This window comes from Chrysochloris asiatica, unplaced genomic scaffold (genome assembly GCF_000296735.1).
Source record: "Chrysochloris asiatica unplaced genomic scaffold, ChrAsi1.0 scaffold00004, whole genome shotgun sequence".
Lineage (NCBI taxonomy): Eukaryota > Metazoa > Chordata > Mammalia > Afrosoricida > Chrysochloridae > Chrysochloris > Chrysochloris asiatica.
The window spans coordinates 25,717,234-25,740,781 of record NW_006408522.1 but is presented as its reverse complement, the minus strand read 5'-3'; the positions used below and the strand labels follow the sequence as shown (position 1 = coordinate 25,740,781).

At 40.8% G+C, this 23,548-nt stretch overlaps 1 pseudogene; it reads left to right on the top strand.

Moving 5' to 3' along the window:
* Positions 1-9,790: 9,790 nt before the first annotated feature.
* Positions 9,791-10,539, top strand: LOC102819791 (annotated as a pseudogene).
* The last annotated feature ends 13,009 nt before the right edge of the window (positions 10,540-23,548 follow it).

The following is a 23,548-nucleotide window of genomic DNA, read 5'->3' as shown; positions in this document are numbered from 1 at the left end:
GCTGTGGCCGCCTGTCCGCCCGTGGCACCCACAGTCTCTGCGGCAGCTCCCGCGGCCCCCTCCTCTCCCCACCTCTTCAAGTATCGTCCGCGCAGCGGTTTCTCGCGAGAGAAATACTTTTTGAAAAAAAAAAAGAAAGTAAGAAAGAAAAAGAAAATGACACCCCCTCCTAAATCCCCCTCATCACCACCCCACCCCACCCCCCGGCCCCGTCCATCCTCCATTTCCACTCCCCTTTGCCAGCCACCGCCTCGGCGCTGGGGCCTCCCTTGCTCTCTGGATTAGCGCGGTGGGAGGACGCAGAGGTGATCCGGTCCTACCCAGCCCGGGACTTCGGAGGGCGAAGAGGTGGAGCAGCGGTTTAGCCCACTCTGCAGCTGGGAGGTCTAGACCCGAGATTAGCCTCTCCAGTGATCCGGGAAGCGATGCCACCTGCATCAAGAACGCGCGCTGGAGTCGGCGGCCTCCGAGGCCCCGGCGGTGCCTGAGCTGGGAGACCGGTCCTCTCTTCCCGCGCCTCGCCGGCGCCGCCTCCCCGCGCCTCTCCAGCCCCACACCGAGCAGTGGCCAGAGGTTGGGGCTGAGCGCACAGCTGGCCGGGGTTGGCGGAGGTAGGCTTGCAGGCCGACCTTGGAAAGAGCTCTGAAGTGGTTCTTTTGAGATTTTTTTTTTTTTTAAGTCACCTAATCATTTAGGTTAAATACAGGATGCTCCAAGAGTCTGAGTCGAATTCCAACTCAGGAATCTATTGTGTTAGATTTGGGACGGCGATCGTGAAAGGACGGATGTTCCTTTTGTCCAGCCCTCAGCTACAATCGGGAGCGCACTAACTTCATAGAATAAGCATTGGACTGGGAACAACAAGGTGGGCTGTTCGCGCCCAACATCCGTTCCGCGGTAGAAAGATGAGGCTTTCGGCTCCCCCAAAGACGTACAGTTTCGGAATCTCTTTATAAAGCGTCGCTGTGAGTCCAAACCGACTCCAGGACACAACTACAACAGCTAAAATTGAGGTTTCTTTGAATGCCCCGACCTGGCCTCCGCAATCACACGCAGCTGCTTCTCCAGACATTTAAGGCACAGTGAATTAGTGGCTTTGTGGATGTAGTATTTTGTGTATTTATCTGGATAACGCTTGGGGTTACTTGCATGCTGTGATGGCTGAGAATGACAGGTAATAGCACCCTAGTCCTAGTTGCTGGAACTGGAAACCCCACACCACATCTCACCCCTGAAAACACTCATGTGGCAGCAACCAGCGTGCAAACCGGAAACAGGCGCTCAGAACAAACAGGAACCCAAGCGAGGGTTCAAGAGAGTTTTCCCTACTTGCAACAGTTTGTGCCCAGATAAGAGGTTGTAGGGATTAGGACAAGTTATTCAATGTCTGTCCAGTTGCAAAATGGGGATTACAGGGTCCACACACAAAGCTATAATGGTGATGATGAAACTGATTTTGTGTTATGATAGGTGAAATTGATGTCCAAAACAGTGACAACTCAAAAAATGCCAGTAGTTAAAGTTACAGGCCTATATTTATGTGCTCTACTTTAATGTCTCACCTACAAAAACTCTCAGTGGGCTCTTAACTTGGAGCCTTGGTTACACCCATCAATTGACTGAAGAAGATCACTCATTCAATATGCATTTATTGTGCAGTGTGCACCACAAGGTCAGTTTGGACCACAAGGTCGGTGGTTCAAACTCACCAGCCATTCCATGGAAACCCTATACAGAGTTGCTATGAATCAGAACGGTCTTGAAGGCAATTAACAACAACAACAACAACAATGTAATGGCTGGAGTCCTGGTGTGGTCCTGTGAACTAAAGCGCTGGACTGTAAGGTATGGTTGAATCACATGGTTGGCTGTTCAAACTCACCAGCCACATCTTGGACTATACAGGGTCGCTTCGACAATGTGATGATTGGAACAGCAGTTGCCTTGGACAGGCCAAACCAAATGATTTCTAGGGCCTTATATGGTCCATAAGAGCTCTGGTAGCATAGTGGATATGAGTCGAGCTGCCAACTTCAAGGTCAGCAGTTCGAAACTACCAGCGGTTCCACGGGAGAAAGATGATGCATTCTGCTCCTGTAAAGATTTACAGCCTCGGAACCCCTGTGCAGGGTTGCTGTGAGTTGGAACTGACTCCATGGTACTTAACAACAACAACAATATGGTGCATGGGCTGGATGTTCCCCACTCCTGCTATATAGGGTTTTCAAGGAGCAGCTGGTAGGCTTGAACAGCCAACCTCATAGTTAGCAGTCAAGTGTTAAGCTTACGGTGCCACACCAGGACTCCGACATTTCTATGAGGATGCTTCATTATCTTTTCATTCCATTTGTCCATGAGCTTTTTGAAGCCCCTTGTATTACTCTTAATTCAACCTCCCACCCAACCTTCTAGGATTTCAGCTTCAAGGAAGGGATTTAGATTGGATACTCCCTCCTACCCCATTTTTTCCTTCTCTCTTTTACTTAGCCCCTCCTTCAAGTAAAGGAAAGAGTCTACATCTATATATTGGATGAGAGTTATAAACTATGTAATTCCAAAAGAAGGGGTTAAAAAACCAATGAATTGCTAAGAAGGAAAATGCATGTTTAAGTTTAAGTAATAAATATTACCATTATCTAGGCAGGAGCGTGCTGTTGTTGCTAGTTTACTGGTGAGTCAGATCCAATCCATGGCAGCCCTGCATATAACAGAACAAAACATTGCCCACTTTTGCACGTCTTCATCATCTGCGGTATGTTTGAGCCCATTGTTGTGCTACCGTCGGTCCATCTCTCTCTCTCTTCCCAAGTTTTCACAGACTTTCTACCAAACATCGGAACCGACTCGATGGCACTTCACAACAACAACATACCAAATATGATGCTCTTTTCTAGCTACTGGCCTTTCCTGATGAGTGCCCACAGTAAGCAGGACAAATTCTCACCAGCCTCACTTCTAAGGAGCATTCTGGTTTTAATTTCTTTTATGATTTGTTCATTCTTCAGGTATATTCTGTATTCCTCACTAACATCACAATTCAGATGAATCATTTCTTCTGTCTTTCACACACACACTGTTAGTTCTCACATACTATGAGGCAGTTGAAAAGACCATGGCTTGGGTCAGACATACTTAGTCATCAAAGTGGCATCTTTGCTTTTTAAGACTTTAGGGAGGTCTTTTTTGCTGCAGATTTGACCGATGCACTATGTTATTTGATTTCTTGACAGCTGCTTCCATGGACGTTGATTGTTGATCAAAGTAGAATGAAGGATGTTGCTTATCAATCTGGTTGTGAGAATTTTCATTTTCTTTACCTTTAGGTATACTCCATACTGAAGGCTGTAGTCTTTAACCTTCATCAATAAGTGCTTCACATCATCTCCATTTCGGACAAATGATGTGTCATTAGCATATCACAAGTTATTAATGAGTCTTCCTCCAATCCTGATACTACATTCTTCATATAGTTCAGCATACAGATTGAATAATCATGACCAATAAGTAACATCATGATAATGTTCCACGTCCTAGTCTGAAACCGGCTTGAATTTCTGGATGCTCCCTGTCAATTACTTCTGCAAACACTTCTGATTTATCTTCAGCAAAATTTTACTTGCATTTGATTTCAGTGATGATTTCTGCATTCTGTTGGGTCACCATTCTTTAGAATTGGCACACATACAATTCTCTACCAATTGTTTGACCAGGCTCTGCATCAGTTTATTGAAACATTGCAATTTGCATTCTGTCAATTCCTGGAGACTTGCTTTTCACCAATGCCTGCAGTGAAGCTTGAGTTTTCCATCAATACCTCCTGTTCTAGATCATATGCTATGTCGTGAAATGGTTGAACATCAACCAATTCTTTTTAGTACAGTGACTATGTATTCCTTCCACCTTCTTTTGATGATTCCTGAGCTATTCAATAGTTTGCCCATGTTGTAGTTGCTAAGTGCTGTCAAGTGGATTCTAACTCATAGCGATTCTATGCACAACAAAACATGGCAATATTCGATTCTGCTCCATCCTCACAATTGTTGCTATGTTTGAGCCCATTATATCAATCCATCTTGTTGTGTAGAGGGGAGAGAGGGTGTCATTTTCTTTTTTGCAGATTCTCCACTCTTCCAAGCACTCATCCTTCTCCAGAGACAGGTCCTTTCTGACAACGTGTCCAGAGTACAAGAGACAAAGCCTCACCATCCTCATTTCTATGGAGTATCTGGCTGTACTTCTTCCAAGACAGACTTACTTGTTCTTCTGGAAGTCCATGGTACTTCTAATATTCTTCCCCAACAAACACCATAATTCAAATGCAGTCATTTAAAAATTATTCAGCAAAATTTTGCTAACGTATTACTATTCAGTCACAAAATTCAGTAACAAGTAATGAAAGTCTACATCTTTTCATATAATTTTCTGACGTTAGATGTCTCAGGACCAACTGCTCTTTAGACTTAGCACAATTCATAACACTGTAGAATATGTCCATGGGCTAAAATTCCCTTGTCCTTCCTTTTCACTTCACAGAATGTTATCCACCCTAAGAGAATCTATTCAAATTCTCCCTTCTTCATAACCTGTTTCGCTCACACCTGTTTCTCTTTTTCAGACCTCATTGCACTTATTAATGGAGTAATTCTTCTAATAACCAATTGCTTTTCACCATAATTATAGCATGTCTACCAGGTGCCAAGTACTATGTTAGGCACCAACAATTGGGACATCTATTATAATTCTATAGTGAGCTCTATATTTTTCCTGTAATTATTATGTTTATTCTCCCTCACTGGATAATAATATCCTTATAGACAAGCTTGCATTCCTTACTCAAAGAAACTTGCACAGCGCCCTGACACCAGAAGGTAAATACATTATTGGTTGCTTGATTAATTGGTATCTTCTTGCATTTTAGCTTCAGGACCACTGTCATCATTTTGTACAAGGGAAATATGCAATTAAAAGGTAGTGGAGTTTTTCCATGAACGATTTCCTGAACACATATAAGGATCAGCTAGAATTCTCTCTTTGCAAGAAGAAAAGCTTACTCTGGCCAAATTAAGTGTGTGTGTGTGTGTGTGTGTGTGTGTGTGTGTGAATTATTATCATACTATTAAATGACTTGATGACTAGGAATTTATGTGCAGAAAATGGGAAATAAACCATTTCTGGGGCAGAGGAAGCAGAAACAAATGGAGAACCCCCTGACGTACACTTTTCCTGATTTCAAACCATTCCATGTCCCCTTGTTCTGTTTGAACCACTGTTTCTTGGTCTATGTACAGGTTCCTCATGAGCACAATGAAGTGTTCTGGAATACTCATTCTCTGAAATGTTGTCCATATTTTGTCATGATCCACACAGTAGAAAGTCTTTGCACAGTCAATAAAGCACAGGTAAACATCTTTTTGGTATTCTCTGCTTTAAGCCAAGATCCATCTGACGTTAGTAATGGTATCTGTTGTTCCGTGTCCTAGTCTGAATATGGTCTGAACCTCTGGCAGTTCCCTGTCAATGTACTGCTGCAGCCAATTTTGAATTATCTTCAGCAAAATTTTACTTGCATGTAAGATTAATGATATTGTCTGATGGTTTCCACATTCTGTTGAGTGCAAGTCATATTGAAGGCTGTGCTCTATCAACCAAGTATAATTGGCAACGTGGATTAATGTGCTGGATTGCAAAGTCAGTTTGAACTGCAAGGTTGACTGATCAAGCTCTCTAGCTGCTCCTCGGAAACCCTATACAGGGTCACTATGAATCAGAACCAACTCAATGGCACCTAACAACAGCAAGTGACTATTACAGAATTTTATAGTTACAAAACATAATGCACCCAGGAAACATCAAGGCAAGTGGTCGGGTCCCCTCAGTGCAAACCCCCTTCCAAGACTAAGACTCAATGGGAATACATGCTATGATTGGTGACCATGCTCGACACCGATAAGGGGAAGTGAGGGAAAAACAGCAATGAAGCGGTGAGCTAAGCCCTACCTACAACGTTCAATAGACTTCTGAGAACCTGGGTGAAGACCTGGTTAGCCAGCAGTGTGGCAAGACCTGGGGACTCTTGGGCCCAGAGTCAGTGACATAGCCACAGAGGACTAGAGTGGAGAGTGAAGCGTCCAGCTGATAAGAAGAGAGGGCATAAGCATAAGAACACCCACACTTGCAGATAATACCCACTTATCCTGGCTTCAGTGACTGGATGATCAGAGCTCAACCAGAAGTAAAAAGAAGAGGAAAAAAAAAAAGTATTCTCATACAGTTTGATGAACTTGACCTACACCTATGGATGCAGTAGCTCAAAAGAGGGAACAAGTCCTTACAGCAAGAATCATTTCCCCCCCTCCACACACAGAGTAGACAGGGATGGGCAACTTGGACATCGGCTACTCAAAATAGGGGGGCGGGGCACTACAAAGGCAAGAAGTGACTGGCTTACAAGCTTTCAAGAGGGAGCCTAGATCCAGAGGGCCTGGAGGAAGGTAGAATCTCCAGTGAGTAGTATTCAATCTGACTAGGCAGGGCTGATGCAATGAAATGCAGACGGGTATCTTGTGATACAATAGTGAATAATTGCTATCAGGACTGTTTGTGAGGGTCTGGTAGACATTTTATAGCAAGGAGGGGAGTGATTAACTTTTCAGTCTAGGAGCGGAGGTCCCTAGGACCATCAAGGGAGAAGAGCAGAGAAGCAGTGATGCCTGAAATGGAGCCAGAGATGATGATGTGGAGCGATGAAGCAGCTGGAGACTTTAGATTCAGAGAGGGAGAGCGACTGTGTGCTGAAGACCTGTGGGGTACAGGGGAAGGATTGCATGGAGGGGATTGTAACCATGGCAATGAGATGATAAACGATAGAATGAATGTAAAACTAATGTTCTCCCATGTAAACTATCACATAATTCACAATAAAACAGTTTAAAAAAAAAATGTTGGGCATTGAAGGGAGGAGGCTGCATGGCTTGCCATGGATTCGGGAAAAGCTGTGTAGAAGTTGGAAGATGGGTGTGTAGTCAGGTTATCTTCAGATCTTGATATTGTCACTTATTAGCTTAGACAGTTTTAAACTTTCCTGACTGACCTCATACAAGATCTTTAAACTCTCTGTATCTCAATTTATCTGTGAACTGGAAACAATAATATATCTTAAATCTTAGAATGGTGATAAGTGTTAAACATATAAACATTTTTAAAGCATTAAAATCAGTGCCTGACTCATAGTAAGCACAGGATAGGTGTTAGCTTTTTTTTAAGTATTTTTATTATTAATATATTTTTTTAAAGAAACAAGAAGGAACCCTGGTGGTGCTTTAGGATTAGTACTGGACTGTTAACTGCAAGATCAGCAGTTCAAACCCACCAACTTCTCCATGGGAGAACGATGAGGCCTTCTGTTCTCATAAAGACTTGCAGCCTCAAAAACCCTATATAGGATCACTATGAGTCAGAATTGACTCAATGGCAGTGGATTTGGGGGCAGGTAACATGAACCTAAAGTTAGTTGCATGAGCAACAGCTTGTTAAAAATAAAAACTGGACTAAAATGAATGAGATTTACATTTGTATCTGTATTGCTTGGCAACAAATATCTTCTCTCTGGGCTTTAACTTCCAACTCCATATTATAAGGTGACTAGACTACATCAGTGGTCTTCAAATATTGTTCTATGGGCTAAACCTAACCCTCTTCCTTCTTTTGTAAATAAAGCTTTGCCATACAGCCATGCCCTTCCATTTATGTTTTACCTATGACTGCTTTTGTACTACATGGCACAGTTAAGTAGTGGCAACAGATACAGTAAACAACAGATTGTTATTGTTGTTAAATGACATCAAGTTGGTTCTGACTTATAGACATCCTGTACAAGGTTTCCTAGGCTGTAAATCTTTGTGAGAGCAGAAAGCCTCATCTTTCTCCCAAGAGATGCTTGTGGGCTTGAACAGCCGGCCTTATGGTTCGCTGTCCACACTTGTCTTCTAAAGCCACCATGTTCCCTAGGCAACAGATACAAAGTCTAAAATATTTATTATCAGGCCCTTTAAAGAAAATGTTTGCTGACCCCTACTCACTGAGGTCCCTTCTATTTCTGATATTTAGAGGTTGTGTTTGCAGTTGGCTTAGTGAGCTATTTTTAATGTAAGATACACCCTGGCCTTTGAAGAAATCTCATTTTATGCTTTGTAGATGTTGCATTTTGTCTTCTGTTACATAAACAATAGTAGAAAGCCTGCTGTGACTCAGGTGTCACATGAAGTCCTAATTTATAGCTTGTTGCAGGCATTTCTGCCTCCCTGTTTCCTGTACAAGACTGTGAGCTGCTCAAAGTATCATGGAACACTCAAGAAATGTTTGCTGAACTCATGTGAATTGTCAGTTGTTTCTAGCCAATGTTATTGGCTGAATTGTGTCCTCCCAGAATAAAAGAGACTTCAAAAAGTTCATGGAAAAACAGGAAAAAAAAAACAAAAAACCATAATGCATATATGACAGACCTACTTTCATAAGTTAAAGTAGCACTTTCACTTGGGTAATCTTATTTAATCCTGTGGTTCAAGCTCACCAGCTGCTCCTTGGAAACCCTATACAGGGTCGCTATGGGTCGGAATCAACTCGACAGCACTTAACAACAACAACAAAATGAAAAACATGATTACAACAGGTCTCATCTTTTCCCATTACAAAGTAAGTGGAGTGTATTTCCTGACCCTAGGAATATGGGCTGGTTTTTGGCTTTCTTTTTCACTAGAATATAGTGGAAGTGACATGGTATGACTTTAACTCTAGGCCTTACAAGGCCTTGACACTTCCTCTTTCACTCCCTTGCACTACTGCCCTGCAATAGGCTTAAAGAAGCCCAGGATGAAAGAGAGAGTCCCTGATAAGTCCATGGCCTGGTCAGGTTACCAACTAAATGCAGCCGCATGGATGAGCCCAAGCAAGATCAGAAGAAAAATTGCTCAGTCAATCCAAAAAACAAATATGTCATTATTTTTTAAGTCACTATATTTTAGGTTGGTCTGTGGGTTAATGTGCTGGACTGTTGGATCTGTTTGATCTGTTTGAGCCACAAGGTTGGCAGTTCAAGCTCACCAGCTGCTCCTCGGGAACCCTATACAGAGTCGCTATGAGACAGAACCAACTTGATAGCACTAAACAACAACATAAGCACTAGACTGTTAACTGCTTGTTCAAACGTACCTGCTCCTCAGAAACCCAATGCAGGGTTGCTATGTCTCAAAAACAACTCAATAACACTTAACAACAATATCATGTGCCTGACTCAAACCAGGGTATTTTTCAATTACCTCATATGCATGTGAAAGTTAGACAATGAATAAGGAACACTGGAGAACTGATGCATTTGAATTACAGTATTAGGGAAGAATATTGTAAGTATATTGGCTGCCAAAAGAATAAACAAATCAATTCTTGAAAGTATAGCCAGCCTTTTCCTTAAAAGTGAGGATGGAAAGATTTGGTCTCACATCTTTGGACATGTTCTCAGGAAAGACCAGTTCGTGTGAAGGACATCGTACTTCATAAAATTCCACAACTGGCCTATCAGTTCATCATACTGTGGAGACTTGCATGTTGCTGTGATGCTGGAAGCTATGCCATGGGTATTTTAAATACAATCAGGGTCACCGATGGTGGACAGCTTTCAGCTGAACATCCAACTAAGAGGGACTAGGAAGATAGTTAAGCCTGAGCTGACATGGCGGCGCCCATGTAACCCAGATGGCCGCGGGGTGCTCTGACCTAGCTGGAGTCATAAGTCATCATGCTGAGGGCAGCTTGGGAACTGTTGAGTTCGATTGGGACCCTGGCAGTAATCCAGACCCCAATTCTTAGGTTGCCAGGCAGAGGGAGGGCCAAGCTTTCCTCCAACCAGTTGGGCCTACAGCCTTGAGGTCTCCTCCTTCTAGGCCATCCACAGATTTCCCATCTAAAAACTATTCCAGCCTAGCAAGAAGATGATCCACCCTCTTCCACATTGCTCAAAGACTACCAGAACATCTCTGGAATTGAGAAGGATGATGATGTTGTGAGAAGACTCTTGTCTTTGGAAATGGCTAACCAGAAAGAGAAACTGAAAAGTAAAAAAAAAAAAAGAGTTGTTGATGAACAAAACCATGGCAAACGCTGAGGACACCAGCTCCCTAGAGAGTCAAATTGTTGCTTTGACTGTCAAGATCCCCAGTTATGAAAAATACATGCAGAAACATGGAATGGACAAAGCCCACAAGCAGCTCTCTGCTCATGAGCTTCAACCAATGGAAGAAGATGCTCAAAAACCTCAATAATACCAACCACGATGCCTTTGAGGAACCATGGCAGGAACTGGGCATGGAGTACACCATCCTCTCTCTGTACAGCCAAAAGACCCACTGCTGCTGGGTGACCAGGAATGTGCTATGCATTCGGGTTTACCAGGAGGCTCAAAAGATGAAGAAGCAAAAAAAAAGTCTTAAAGTTTGTAGTAGCAGTAACCTGGACATAAGGCCCAAGGAGTTCCAAGGGGCCTTCTGAAGCGAGACCAAAGACACTACAAAAAAAAATCGATAAATTCTGTTACAATTAAAAAAGAGAAAGCAAGATAGACAAGGAAGAAGGAGAGACAGATTACTTCTGAATGTTTAGCAACTGAACACTGTATAAATAGCAGTGGAACACACCACCAGTGCAGGATAGCATCAAAATACTGAATTTTGAGGCATGATGATTAGGACTTAGAGTCCTGGTATGGCACTGCAAGTTAATGCGCTGGACTGCAAAGTTGGTTTGAACTTCAAGGTCGGTGGTTCAAGCATACCAGCCACTCTTCAGAAACTGACTTGACAGCACATAACAACAACAACAACAATGATTAGCAGCAGAATATTGTCAGAGTGCTGGAATATGAGCCCCTCAGGTTAGAAGACATTCAAAATGCTACTGGAGCAGAATTGCTGTCTCAAAACAGACTTGACCATGATGACTGGAATGGAGTAAAGTTTTTGAAACCTGCATTTACAGATGGCGCACAACTCAAAATGTGGAGTAAACAATGATTAATAATCAGACATAGAATGTATGAAGTATTAATCCAGGAAAACAGGAAGTTGTCAAAAATGAAAGGGAACTCATAAACACCAATATCCTAAGAATCATTGAGCTGAAATGTACTGGTATTGGTCATTTTGAGTATGACAATCATATAGATAACTAATCTTAGAATGACAAATTGAAGCGAAATGGCATCACATTCATTACCAAAATGAAAATTTCAATATCTATCTTGAAGTATAATGCTGTCTGTGATAAGATAATATCCACACACCTACAAGGAAGACTCCATTTTGCTCAGATCAACCATCAACACTCATGGAAACAACAATCAAGAAATCAAACAACGTATTGCATTAGGCAAATCTGCTGCACAAGACCATTTTAAAGTGTTGAAGAACAAACATGTCATTTTGAGGAATAAGATGTGCCTGACCCAAGCCATGGTATTTTCAATAACCTCATATGCATGCAAAAGTTGAACAGTAAATAAGGAAGACAGTAGAAGAAATGATGCACTTGAGTCATGGTGTTGGAGGAGAATATTAAAAAGTACTATGGGCTGCCGAAAAAAACAACAACAAAACAAATCTGTGTTGGAAGAAGCAGAGCCAGAGTGCTCCTGGGAAGCCAGGATGGCCAAATTATGTCTCTCATACTTTGGACATATCAGGAGGGATCACTCCCTGAGGAAGGATATCATATTTGGTAAAGTGTAAGGTCAGAGAAAAAGAGGAAGACACCCCCAATTAGATGGACTGGCACAGTGGCGGCAGTGATGGGCTCAGGCATAGCAACAATTGTGAGGTTGGCCCAGGAATAGGCAGTGTTTCATTCTGTTGTGCATAGAGTCACTGTGAGTCGGTACTGACTCGATGGCACCTCTCAACAACAGAAACAACAAAGACCAGTTAACATCACTATTATTCAAATTTATGCATCAACCACTCAAGCCAGTGATTAAATTGATGAATTCTGCCAACTTTTCAGTCTGAAATTGATCAAACATGTAATCAAGATGTATCGATAATTACTGGTGATTGGAATGCAAAGGTTGGAAACAAAAAGGAAGGCTCAGAATTGAAAAATACGGCCTTGGTGATAGAAAAGATGCTGGAGAACGTATGATAGAAGTTTGCAAGACAAATGACTTCTTCATTGTAAATAACTTTTTTTAAAAAATGGAATAAAAGACAATTATAAACATAGACTTCACCACAGGGAAACACAGAAATCAAACTGACTACATCTGTGGAAAGAAACGGTGGAAAAGCTCCATATCATCAGTTAAAGCAAGGCCAGGGAACAGACCATCACTTGGTCATATGTAAATTAAGGCTGAAACTGAAGAAAATTAAGGCAAGCCCACAAGAACCAAATTACAACCTTGAACATATCTCACCTGAATTTAGAGATCATTTCTAGATGAGTTGTGGGATAAAATCAAGAACATCATACAGGAAGAAATCAAAAGGTCATTAAGAAGCCATAATAAGGAAAAGACCAAAATAGATGTTAAGAGAGACTCTGGAATTTCTCTCCAGTATAGAGATGCTAAAGCAAATGGAAGAAAGAGGAGGTAAAAGAACTGAACACAAATTTCAAAGGGCAGCTCAAGAAGACAAAGTTAAGTATTGAAATTTGAAATTTGCAAAGATCTGGAGTTAGAAAATCAAAAGGGAAAAACACACTCAGCATTTCTCAAGCTGAAAGAACTGAGGGAAAAAAATTCTAGCTGTGACTTGCAATACTGAAGAATTCTATGGGCAAAATATTGATTAATGCAGAAAGCATCAAAATAGATGGAAGGAATACCCAGAGTCACTATACAAAAAAGAAATGGTCGATGTTCAACCACTTCAAGAGAGCATATATTCAAGAGCCAATGGTACTGAAGGAAGAAGTCCAAGGTGTACTGAAGGCTTTGGCACAGAACAAGGCTAAAGGAATTGATGGAATACAAATTTCAATACTTCAACAAACTGATGCTGCACTGGAGGCATTCACTCATCTATGCCAAGAAATTTGGAAGACAACTACCTAGCCAACTGATTGGAAGAGATCTATATTTGTGCCCATTCCAAACAGAGGTGATCCAATGGACTATGGGAATCATCAGACAATATCATTAATATCACATGCAAGTAAAATTTTCCTAAAGAAAATTCAAAACTGACTAGAACAGTACAATATGAGGGAGCTACCAGAGGTTCAGGAGTCCTGGTGTGGCATTGTGGGTTAATGCACCAGACTGCAAAGCTGTTGGAACTGCAAGGTCAGCGGTTCAAGCTCACCAGCTGTTCCTTGGAAACCCTATAAAGGGTCGCTATGGGTCTGAGTTGACTCGACAGCACTTAACAACAACACCAGAGGTTCAAACCGGATTCAGATAAGGGTGTGGACCAAACCAGGGATATCATTGCTGCTGTCAGATAGATCATGACTGAAAGCAGAGAATACTAGAATGATGTTTACCTGTGCTTTATTGACTATGCAAAGGTTTTCAACTGTGTGGATCATGACAAGCTATGGACAACATTGCGAAGAATGGGTATTTCAGAACACTTAATTATGTTCATGAGGAATCTGCACATAGACAAAGAGGCAGTTGTCTGAATAGAACAAGTGAACACTAAATGGTTTAAAATCAAGAAAGGTGTGTGCCATGGTTGTATTCTTTTACCATATTTACTCAATCTGTATGCTCAGCAAATAATTTGATAAACTGGATTATATGAAGAAGAAAGTAGTATCAAGTTTGGAGGAAGACCCTTTAACAACCAGCAATATACAGATGATAAAACCCTGCTTGCTGAAAGCAAAGAGGACTTAAAATACTTACTGATAAAGATCCAAGAACACAGCCCTCAGTGTGGGTTGCACCTCTATGTAAACAAAACAAAAATCCTCACCGATGGACCAATAAATAACATCGTGATAAATATAGAATACATTGATGTTCTCAACAAGATCAATTTGCTTGGATTCACTTCCAACACTCATGGAAATAGCAGTCAAGAAGTCAAACAACATATTGTGTTAGATAAATCTGTTGCATAAGACATCTTTAAAGTGTTCAAAAGCAAAGATTTCAGTTTGAGGACTAAGGTGTACCTGACCCAAACCATAGTATTTTCCATAGCCTCATATGCATATGAAAGTTGGACAATGAATAAGGAAGACTGTAGGAGAATTGATGCATTTGAGTTATGTGTGTTGTAGATTATTAAAAGTACCACAGAGTGCCAGAAATCTGTGTTGGAGGAAGTACAGTTAAAATGCTCCTGAAATGAAGCCAGGATGGCCAGACTTTGCCTCCCACACTTTGGACATCTTATAGGGAAGGACCCATCCCTGAAGAAGGATATCACCCTTGGTAACGAGGAGGGTCAGCGAAAAAGAGAAAGACCCCCAATGAGATGCACTGACACAGTGGCAGCAGCAATGGGCTCAAGCACAACAATGATTATGAGGGTGCCTGAGGACCAGACAGTGTTTTGTTCTGTTTTACCTTGGTTGTCATGAGTGGCAATCGACTCGATGGCACCTAACAACAGGAAGTGTACTTTGTGACTCACAATCGTTGATCCTTTTTCATTGGCCCTCCACTTTACCAGTCATGATGTCCTTCTTCAGGAACTGGTCCCTCCTGATCACATGTCTGAAGTATGAGAGACAAACTCTTGCTATCTTGGCTTCTAAGGAGCATTCTTGCTGCACTCCTTTCAACACAGATTTGTTTGTCTTCTGGCAGTACTTTTCATATTAAGTGAAAAAGAGGAAGATGCTGAATGAGATGGATTGACACAGTGCTGCAATCATGGGGTCAAACCTAATTGTGAAGATGAATCAGAGTTGGGCAATGTTTCATTCTGTTGCTCTGTTGTTCTGTTATACATAGGGTTGCTATGAGTCAGAACCAGCTCAATGGCACCTAACAACAGTAACAGTATGCAGAAATAAATAACTGGGCAATGCTTAAGAGGAGCAGTCCTATTGACTTAACTTTATCGACTGATTAATTTACATTCAAATAGGTTTAGAAGCTTGCTGAACTTCACGAAACTGTTTTGGAGACAAGGCTAAGATTCAAAACCATGCCTTTGAGAAGTTAAAGGTTACATTTCATTTTTCCATAGCTACCTCATTTGGAGCTGAAAAATCTCAGTTATGGTCTGAGTAATATAGACTGGAGTAGAGTCATTCCCATATCTGTATCATTTACCTATGTCTTCTTGGAAGCAAAGATTCCATCCATTGAGGTTCATTGCTATCTGAATCTATTTTGCATCCTATGCGAGATCTCCATGTATGCCATGTTGTGGTCACCAAGCATCTCCCTGACAATGAAGGGATCATAAGAACTTCCTGAATCAACTTCCCTGCCTTTTTCTTTATTTTAGCTCCCAGCCATATCCCTATCACCTCATAATAATAGCTCAATAAATATTTCTTGAATGAGGGAATATGCTTGCTTTTAAAATAGTGATAGTTGAGTCAGGGTAAGATGATGGAGTAGGGTAAGACACTCTGTAACAAAGACTTGAGAGAACAAGTGAAATAAATACAGATGGTGGCCCTGAAACACTGAGATTCAGGAGATAGAACAGAGAGGTGGACTGAGTGCTAACTGAAATAGGAAACTGAACAGGAACAGCAAGGGAGATGAAACACCAGTGGACTTTGGGCTGCATGGAGCAATGCAATCATCTTGAGCTTTTTTTTTTTTTTTTTTTTTTGCTGATACAGCAGTCTGTGGATGCAGGACTAGGCTTCAGGTGGGAGACAAGGGGTTGAAGGACTCCCTTGTTCTTTTGCCCTCTGGTAGCCAGGGCATGGTGAGTCTCACCATCACCATCAAAACAGCCAGTGGCATTCACTCCTGTGCAGCCTCTGCCTGGGGTCCTTCTGGAGGCTCATGAGCCTGCCCTGAAGTATATACTACACAAGCTGTGAACTGAGAACTGTGTCAAGTCTTCCTTCCAGTCTTTACAGCATCCACCAGAAGACAGGTGGTGAGTGCCTGAGAACGCCAACGTATAATCATCAATGAAACAGAGACACAGCAAGACCACAAGGTCTCAGAAAAAATAGAACATTTCAGCTTACATGAAGAAACAAGACAGAATGCCTCAAACAAGTAATCAAAATATACATTCAAAATATATAATACCAGAAATAGAATTAATAAGAAATTTAAAAGAATGCTACTTAGATACTTTCAATGAATTGAGAGAAAGATCAATGAAATCAAAGAATTCAGGAAGATAATACAAGAGTAAACTGACAAATTAAATGAAATTGTAGAAACCATAGAAAAACAGCAATTAGAAACCCAGAAGATTAATACCAAGACTTCAGAAATAGATAACACATTGAAAGGACAAAGTAGAATTGAATCACTAGAAGGCTGAATCAGTAAACTTGAGACAAATTTCTCATCTTCAAGAGGAACAACAAAATAATTTAAAAATCCAAAGAAAGCCTAAGATTAACTGGGATACTATCAAGAAGAAATACTGATGTATGATTTCAGAACAGGAAGAGACAAAGCCATAGAGAAAATTGTGCAAGAGTTGCTGGAAGAAAACTTTCCTAACATCATGAAAGACAAAAACAAATTAACCAAACTCCAAACAGGATACAAAAGAAAACCCAAGATGTATTACAATCACACATATTACATGTATTAAATGTATTACAATAAAAACCAAAGACAAGGAAAAAATCCGGAGAGCAGCTTGGGAAAAATTAAAAGTTACCTAAAAAGGAAAACTATTAAGACAAGTGTGGTTATGAATCGGGCTGCGAACCTTAAGGTCAGCGGTTCAAAACTACCAGCCGCTCCGCGGGAGAAAGATGAGGCTTTCTACTCCCGTAAAGATTTACACCCTTGGAAACCCTGTACAGGGTCGCTATGGGTCGGAACCGACTCGATGGCACTTCACAACAACAACAACATTAAGACAAGGCTTTAATTTCTCAACAGAAACCATTAAGACAAGAAGACAATGGGATGATATATACAAAACTCTGCAAGGAAAAAAAATTGCGAACTAAGAATCATATACTCATCCAAATTGTCCATCTAATATGATGGTGAAATTTGGACATTTCCAGATAAACAGACATTAAAAGAATTTACAAAACCAGACCAACCTTACAAAGAGTTCCTTGGACAGAGAACCAACAGCAGACAATAATCTGAAACTAACATACATGACAATATCATTTAGAACTCAACACAAATTTTACAAGTATTCAAAGTAAAACAAACCTAGAAGACTGAAAAGGGAACCAGAGATACCAGTTTGCAATAACAACAAAACATGAAGTAAAAAAAAGAGGGTAATACAGTTGCAAAACTCTAAATAAAGGGAAAATCAAGTCGATTTCAAGAAAAAAATAAATGTAACTGTAACCCTAAGCCTTACTTCTAGCCAATCCCTACCCGTAATATTAACTCTAGTCCTAACCATAATCCTAACACTAAGTGAAATCCTAGGCCTTACCTAGACCTAGACGTAGTCCTAACCCTAATTCCTTACTTCCACACACCACAACCCAACCTCTACCACAACGCACACACACACACAAAATAGTGATACGATGGCAACTCTAAGACATTATCCCATTCTTCCTTATTACTCCATGTCTTAGTTTGCTAATCCTGCTGTAAATAAAAACTACAAATGTGTGGCTTTAAACATACATTTATTTTCTCACAGGTCTGGAGTAAAAAAGTCCAAATAAGATCTCAGCCATGTCAATTCCTTCATTACAAATCGTCCCAGGCATTCCTTGATTCCTTGACATGTAGACAGTCTCCACATGACACCTGTCTTTCCCCCAAAGTGTGCCTACCTCTGTATCTAGTCTTCTCTTTTGATAACTCATTTAGAACCACCCTACTCTAGTATGATTAAATGAATCTATTTCCAAACAATTACATCCACAGGTACAGTCCTTAGGATTCCAACACATTTGGGAGTGGAGGAAATTTATACCATAACAACAGTCTAATTCCTTGTGCTAAGAAAAAAACTTTGCTGATGTTCTGATAGGTCCCATTGCTTTTTTGACCCTCAGTTTTTCTCTCACTCCTTCTTGTAAGCTGATATTACTAAAGGTGGAAGTAGGTTTTCTGATAACTAGTTGGAGTACCTCTGTGTATGCACCACCTTGATCTTCATTATTGACTGTATTCATTCATTTTCTTGATGGCGAGGCGTTATGTGCCAGGTACTGAGCTTTCAGTCACTAAGGAGATGCCGTATCTCTCTGCAGGAATCAGATGGTCTAAGGGGAGAGAAAAGATCTTTACAGTGACAATTGCCATTTATTGAGCATTTAGGTCCCTGAGTGGTGCAAACGGTTGAGTGCTGGACGACAAGTCAAGAGGTTAGTGGTTCAAACCAACCCAAAGGCAACTTGGACGGCAGGCCTGCCAATGTGCTTCCAAAAATTCACACAGTCTTAAAAACCCTCTGGAGCAGTTCTAAGATGCACATATGGGATCACCAGGAGTCTGAATGGGCTCCACAGCAACTAACAACACTGAGCACTTGCTTGGTGAAGATACTTTGGTAAGTGGGAGATTGGTAATGTTCTTCTCCTTCGACCACTTCAGAGAGGGTGGGGCTTTAGGTTAATGCACTGGGCCTCATGTTCGGTTTGAACCACAGGTTAGCAGTTCAAACTCACTAACCACTCATCGGAAACACTACACAGGGGCGCTATGAGTTGGAACCAACTTGAAGGCACTTAACAACAATAATAAGGAACTCTGGTAGCATAGTGGTTACGAATCGGGCTGCGAACCGCAAGGTCAGCAATTTGAAACTACCAGCTGTTCCGTGGGAGAAAGATGAGGCTTTCTGCTCCCGTAAAGATTTACTGCCTCGGAAACCCTATACAGAGTCGCTATGAGTCAGAACCAACTCCACGGCACATAACAACAACAACAACAGCAAAGATAAAGAATAGTAGTTTAGAATGACATAAATAGATATTTCTTTTAGGTAAAGCATATGTATGTTTGTTTAGTTCTGTCTGTTATTCTCGGGATCTTAAGCAACTCTTTCTTCAAAGCAAAATTCTGGTTTTGTTAAGGGAAAGGGGGGAAAAAAAACAGGTAAAAATTTATTCCTGCTAGAAAAGAAATAAGGTTTCTGTTTTCACTTTCATTATTTTCCAAAGTTTTACTTATTGCAGAAATATTTTAACTACGTTTAGAAAAAAATGTATGATTATTTTCACATACCACCACCCTAACACAACTGTTATGTTTTTTTTTCTTCAATTCTCCTCTACTCTTTGGCCATATGGCCTATTTTACAGTCATAACCATGGTGTGTACATTGTTTTGTGCTCTGCCGAATAGGGCAGAGAATTTATTCAGCACTTTGGTATTGAACCTTTGCATTTTAAAGATGAGGTCCCTGGGTGAGGTTTGCCTAGCTGTACTTTTGGCAGAAACCATGTACGACTGTTGAATTATGTTATTGAAATAACTTTCATTACCTCAATCCCCCAAAGCAAATCGTTCCTCTCCACCCAAAACAAAACCTCTGCTTCCCAGACTTTATTTCATTTGTGTTTTCCATGAGTTTGATGACCCACCCTGGTATTCCCTGTCATTTTTTTTCTAACAGACATAACGGATACCAGCCCAACAACAGAAGGGAATGAAGAAAAGGCCTGAACAGCAGGAAAGGACATAACATTGTATCCCTCTGAATTGAAAACACATTCTGTCTCAGCTCCATTCAACATGTATTTACCAAACATCAGCTCTTTGCTCCAGAGTACAGTTGTTGTTGTTATGTGCCGTGGAGTTGGTTCAGAGCTCCTTTTCCAGAGTACAGTAGACCTTCTGAAGTCCCCACAGTGTTAATGTTGTCTGCTACCCTAAAGGGATGCACTCCTGTCAGGGGGCAGGAATGAGTGCATGTAGCAGCTGTCAGGAATCTTGCTGTAAACCGACAGCAAATACTATAAACTCTGTAGGCCAAGAAGCAAAAGAAACCAAATGTCTGCAAATATTTTTATTGACATAATTTTCTGGACACTGAAATTTGAATTTCATTTCATTTTCACACAACAAAAGAGTAAGTAGCCTTTGCTTTTTTTCAACTATTTTAATATGCAGTGACTATATTCACAGAGGCTGCTGTGGCTCTGTGGGTTAATGCTCTGGACTGCAAAGTTGGTTTGATTTGCAAGGTCAGTGGTTCAAGCTCACCAGTCGCTCCTCCAAAACCCTATACAGGGTCGCTATGAGTCGGAACCGACTTGACATAACTTAACAACAACAATAACATATTCTTAGTGTATATATTATACAAACACAAGCAGTAGGGACAAATTTGCTCCCATGAGTTGGATGAGCATATAAGAAAAAGGCAAACACAGCACATGACTTAGGATGACACTTCAAAATGTTGTTCAGAGAAGAGAGAGGTGGCGTGGGACGGGCTGGTTCCATCAGGAAGAAATTGATGGAAGATAAGGGATTTAAACAGAGCCTTGAAGGGAGGACAGGATTTGGTCTCATAGAACAGAATGGGGAAAACATTCCAGAAGGTAGTGATGAGCATGAGGCAAAGGCACACAGGGAGGAAAGATTATGGGCCAGAAGAGAAAGATGAGGTGATTCCCTTCCCATAATGTGACATACTTCCAGCTCTCCGAGGCTTCTGTGTCACGCCCTGGGCTGGGTGCTCAGAAAGGGGAAGGGCATTGTGGATCTGCAGAGTCGGCCTTTAAATGGCTATGATAAGTCATATTATATGAGTATTTATAATATACATCACCCAAAGCTTGCTGGAAACACTGAGGTCCATCTGATTGTTTAAAGTGGACAGTGGGAAAACTACTTATTATTCTTTCATCAAAACTTTACAAATTTCAATTACTCACAGATTTTAAGGAATTTTGTGAATAAAAAGATGTTATTTATTCATACGCATAGATAGCTGAAGAAAATGAAATCAAAACCACGAGAGCCAAAATATGACCTTAAATATATCCCACCTGAATTTACAGATCATCTGAAGAACAGATTTGATACATTAGACACTAACGACCCAGAACCAGAGGAGTTGTGGGATGAGATGAAGAATATCATACAGGAAGAAAGCAAAAAGTCATTAAGAAGACAAGGAAGAAGGAAAAGATCAAAATGGATGTCAGAAGACACTCTGAAACTTGATCTCCAGGGTAGAAATGCTAAAGCAAATGGAAGAAATGAGGAGGTACAAGAGCTGAACAGAAAATTTCAAAGACCAGCTCGAGAAGATAAAGCCAAATATTACAACACAATGTGCAAAGATCTGGAGTTAGAATATGAAAAGGGAAGAACACGCACAACATTTCTCAAACTGAGAGAACTGAGGAAAAAATTCAAGCCTCTACTTTCATTATTGAAGGATTCTCTGGGCAAAAAATGACACAGAAAGCATCAAAAGAAGCTGAAAGGAATACAGAGTCACTGTAACAAAAGGAAATGGTCGATGTTCAACCATTTCAAGAGGTAGCATATGATCAAGAGACAATGATATTGAAGAAAGAAGTCCAAGGTGCATTGAAGGAATTGGCAAAAAACAAGGCACTGGGAATTGATGGAATACAAATTTAAATATTTCAACAAAGTGAGGTGGCACAGGAGGCACTCACTCATATATGCCAAAAAATTTGGAAGACAATTGTCTATCCAACTGATTGGAAGAGATCCATATTTATGCCCATTCCAAAGAGGGGTGATCCAATGGAAGGCAGAAATCATCAGATAATATCTTTGACATCCCATATGAGTAAAGTTTTACTAAAGGTAATACAGAAATGGCTGCAACTATACATTGACAGAGAACTTCCAGAGGTTCAAACTGGATTCAGAAGAGGATGTGGAATGAGGCATATCATTGCTGACGTCAGATGAGTCTTAGCTGAAAGCAGAGAATACCAGAAAGATGTTTACCTATGCTTTATTGACTGTGCAAAGGCTTTCGATTGTGTGGATCCTGACAAGCTATGGACTACATATGGAACATTTAATTGGGCTCATGAGGAACCTGTACATAGACCAAGAGGCCATTGTTCAAACAGAATAAGGGAACACCAAACGGTTTAAAATTAGGAAAGGTGTGCGACAGGGCTGTATTCTTTCACCATACTTATTCAACCTGCATGCTGAGAAAATAATCTGAGAACCTGGATTGTATGAAGAAAAACATGGCATCAGGATTGGAGGAAGACTCATTAACAACCTGTGATATGCAGAGGTGATACAACCTTGCTTGCTGAAAGTGAAGAGGACTTAAAATACTTACTGATGAAGATCAAGAGCACAGCCTTCGGTATGGATTGCATCTCAATGAAAAACACACAAAAATTATCACCACTGGACCAATAAACAACATTCTTATCAATGGAGAAAAGTTTGAAGTTGTCAAAAACTTCATTTTTCTTGGATCAACCATCAACACTCATGGAAGCAGCAGTCAAGAAATCAGATGATATATTGCATTAGGCAAATCTGCTGCACAAGACCTTTTTAAAGTGTTGAAGTGCAAAGATGTCAGCTTGAGGACTAAGGTGAGCCTGACCCAAGCCATGGTATTTTCAATAACCTCATATGCACGCAAAAATGGGACAGTGAATAAGGAAGACTGTAGAAGAATTGATGCCTTTGAGTTATGGTGTTGGAGGAGAATATTAAACGTGCCATGGTCTGCCATAAGAACAAACACATCTGTGTTGGAAGAAGCACAACCAGAGTGCTCCTTGGAGGCCAGGATGGCCAAACTTCATCTCTCATACTTCAGACATCTTGTCAGGAGAGACCAGTCACTGGAGAAGGATATCATGTTTGGTAAAGTGGAGGGTCAGAGAAAAAGAGGAAGACCCCCAGCAAGATGGATTGGAAAAGTGGCAGCATCAATGGGCTCAAGCATGGCAACAATTATGAGGATGGCCAAGGATCAGGCAGTGTTTTGCTCTGTTGTGCATAGGGTTGCTATGAGTCAGTACCGACTCAATGGCACCTAACAACAGATAGATAGATAGACAGATGCTGTTGTTGTTGTTGTTATGTGCCATGGAGTCGGTTCCAACTCATAGCAACCCTGCATAGGGTTTCCAAGGCTGTAAATCTTTACAGGAGCAGAAAGCCTCATCTTTCTCCCATGGAACAGCTGGTAGTTTTGAACTGCTGACCATGAGATTAGCAGCCCAATTCGTAACCACTATGTTACCAGAGCTCTAGATAGAGATGTATTATTTCTGTCTTAGAATCTTAACAATATTATACTTACACCAGGAAATGGTACATGTTCCAACTCAAATTTTCATGGTCAATCGAAAATCTTAGGAATGAACACTAGTTTTGGTAAATGGAATTGTTTTTCATACATCTTTTTTTCATTTTTCCTTTCCATCTTAATTTTCTCTGAGAAGTTAGTAATTTGTAGATACTTTCATATTTCTTGAGAAA